This window comes from Mus caroli, chromosome 6, assembly GCF_900094665.2.
Source record: "Mus caroli chromosome 6, CAROLI_EIJ_v1.1, whole genome shotgun sequence".
NCBI classification, from domain to species: domain Eukaryota; kingdom Metazoa; phylum Chordata; class Mammalia; order Rodentia; family Muridae; genus Mus; species Mus caroli.
The window spans coordinates 117,536,073-117,539,163 of record NC_034575.1 but is presented as its reverse complement, the minus strand read 5'-3'; the positions used below and the strand labels follow the sequence as shown (position 1 = coordinate 117,539,163).

At 39.8% G+C, this 3,091-nt stretch overlaps 1 long non-coding RNA gene and 1 pseudogene across 1 annotated transcript in view; both read left to right on the top strand.

The window, feature by feature from the left end:
* LOC110297125 overlaps nucleotides 1–2,475 on the top strand; it is a 13,576-nt gene extending 11,101 nt beyond the window's left edge. Inside the window, exon 3 of the long non-coding RNA XR_002378250.2 lies at nucleotides 2,365–2,475. This is a non-coding gene — a long non-coding RNA (uncharacterized LOC110297125). The remainder of the gene's footprint in view (nucleotides 1–2,364) is intronic.
* On the top strand, nucleotides 1,188–1,492 carry LOC110297124 (annotated as a pseudogene).
* Nucleotides 2,476–3,091: the final 616 nt, after the last annotated feature.

Genomic DNA, 3,091 nt, shown 5'->3' with positions numbered 1-3,091 from the left:
CCCCACACACACATCACATATACATACATATATACATACGTACATACAACACAACACAACACACATACACAGACAATTTAAAAAGCTTTAAGTAAGACGAGAAAAGATATAGCTCAGTGGTAGGGAGCTTGCNTAGTATGTTCAATTTCTCAGTCCTGCCCAGCCCTATCCCTCACTAAAAAACAGTAAAACTATAACTTGAAACCACTAATGAAGATAAAACAGAAATAGCAATAATGGTCTATATGCTAGTTGACTGACTAGTCAATGATTAATTAATGTTAGTCAGGTATGGTTATTTCCATCTGTTATCTAAGTAGTCTAGAGGCTGGAACAGGAATTTGAAGCTGTCTTGGGCAACATAATAAGTTTCAGAGCAGATTAGGCTATAATATGAGATCCTACTCTTAAATAAACAGCCTGGGTGATATAGCTCAGTTGGTATAAAGTTGACTCAAGTGCAGGATTCCTGGGTTCCATTTCCAGCACCATATACGACAGACTGGGTGGCACATGCCTGTCATCCCAGCATTTAAGAGGTGGATTATAGAAAAATTACAGGATGGAAAACATGCCTAGCTTTGGAAGAAGATGATTTCAGATAAGGTGGGATTGGATCCAACTCCTAAAATTGTTGTTATTATTATTGGTGGTGGTGGTAGAGTTCAAATCGTTAGAGAATTTTTTTTTTTTCCGAGACAGGGTTTCTCAGTGTATCCCTGGCTGTCCTGGAGCTCACTCCGTAGACCAGGCTGGCCTTGACTTCAGAAATTTGCCTGCCTCTTGCCTCCCAAGTGCTGGAATTAAAGGCGTGCACCACCACTGCCCTGTTAGAGACTTTTGAAATTTTTATTTATTATTTATTATTTATTGTTGAGACAAGGTCTCATGNAGCCCAGGCTGGCCTCGAACACGCTATGTAGCTGAGAATGACCTTGAAAGTATCTGAAGCACAGAGATATGACTGAAATAGTGCTCTGGACACATTTGCCTGCTAGTTAATTGCTNTGGGGCTGGATACAAACAAACAGAAGCCCAGGCAATTGTGAAGCCATTNGGGAAAGAATGCACCTTTCCTTCTGNATGCTTGNGTCAAGGAGACAGATGCCAACAAATNAGATGCTAAAAGCTACAAGAAAAGGATCAAAATTGTCAGGAGCAAAAGCACCAGGCGTCGGAGTTTACATATGGCAGGAGTGAGGTCCATGTTTTGGGAAATTCTTCCAGATCAACAGCTGTCTGTGGAAGATGTAACCACGGTGATGCTATGGAAACTCTACTTTTATCCTTAAAATCTCTGGCTCTGGAAAAACTGGAGCATATACAGGATGCAGCACAGGAGACATTTTATAAACAAGTAATGACAGAAAAGGAAGAGTGTGGCAAATAGCCTACTGACCACTANCACTGTAGGGGACACCCCATCTTAACTGCAACCCGTCTTGTCNTCACTGTTAACAACTGTGAATTGTTCTGTGTCTGTAGCCTGGAAGTATAAACACCTGGGAAATTAGACATTGGTTTGTTTGTTGTTGTTTTTTAAAGATTTATTTATTATTTTATCTAAGTACACTGTAGCTGTCTTCGGATGCACCAGAAGAGGGTGTCAGATCTCATTACAGGCGGTTGTGAGCCACCATGTGGTTGCTGGGATTTGAACTCAGGACCTTTGGAAGAGCAGTTAGTGTTCTTACCCATTGAGCCATCTCACCAGCCCAACATTGGTTTGTTTTAAAAGCAAGATGTGAATCCAAGTTTTATAGAATTCTGAAGAAGGTTTAAAGTTATAAAGTATTATTCATCATCCCTATCATTATGGCTGTAAGAAAGGAGATGTAGCCTGTATGGACTGAGGGTCTCTCTGGCTTTTTAGAAAACTAAGCCTGGAAACAGACTCTAATCCTGGATACGGTATGTCTAGCTTGTACATTACCTCAAAACAAACTTTAAAAAAATAGAGGAGAAAATAGGATATGATTGCAGTAGGCTAAAGTGCACCCAGCCATCACCGAATTAGAAACAGCTAACATGTAGAATGAGATTCAGGAATAAGATATGTATAATCTACATTTGGTAGTTTCCAAATTGTACCCCTCAGATCCTTTGAGAAGTCATCTTCCCATTAGATTTAGATTAAAACAGTTTTTTTGAGGTCAGATCTCAAAAGTATAGCCTAGGCAGAACTTGAACTTGAGTTTCCTCATGCCAGAGAGTCTAGTATGCTGGGATGGAGCCGTGCCCCACTGTGCTGGCTTCTACATTCATTTTTCCATATGATTTGTAGACTTGGGAGAGTAGAACATGATTTCATGGCAGCTCAATGTTATTAAGTGTTATTTGACAAAATCATCTCTTGGTTTTCAGGCCCTGTAGCTGTTGATCCCACTCTGAGGTAAGACAGGAATGGGACCACCCAATTCAATCACACAGAAATGGACATTTAAGAGTCACAGGACTAGGGGGCTGGAGAGATGGCTCAGGNGTTAAGAGTACCAGCTGTTCTTCCAGAGGTCCTGAGTTCAATTCCCAGAAATATCTATGATGGGATATAATGCTGTCTTCTGTCATGCAGACAGAACACTCATATATAACTAAAGTTTTAAAATGTTAAAATAAACAAACAANAAAGAATTACAGGGTTACAGCATGCAAATTTGCTTTTGTCTTTATTAAATGATAAAATAATATACACACATGTATATATTCCAAAATTATTTTAAAATACATTTCTCCATTATGTAAATGTTAGACTATACATTTTATACACATATGTACTCAGGGTCATATAAAAATTCTTTTGTGGCTTGTCTAAGGATGTGGTTCTGATCAAAGGCTACAGGCATGTCAGTTCTTGGATCCAATGCCACAGAAACTACAGCGTTCAGCAGCATCGCACTGGAGACATACCTGGCCTCTGCTTTGACTTCTGACTTCCTGGCCCTGGTCAATAGTGGGATCTGGAGAGACTTCTCAAAGCTCTGTCTCTTCTTTCCAAAAGGACCTCAGCCAGTAGTGAGGAGAACTGAGAATATTTAGACCACTGTAAAAAGAAAACTAGAGAATTTAAAACATTACCACACACACACACACA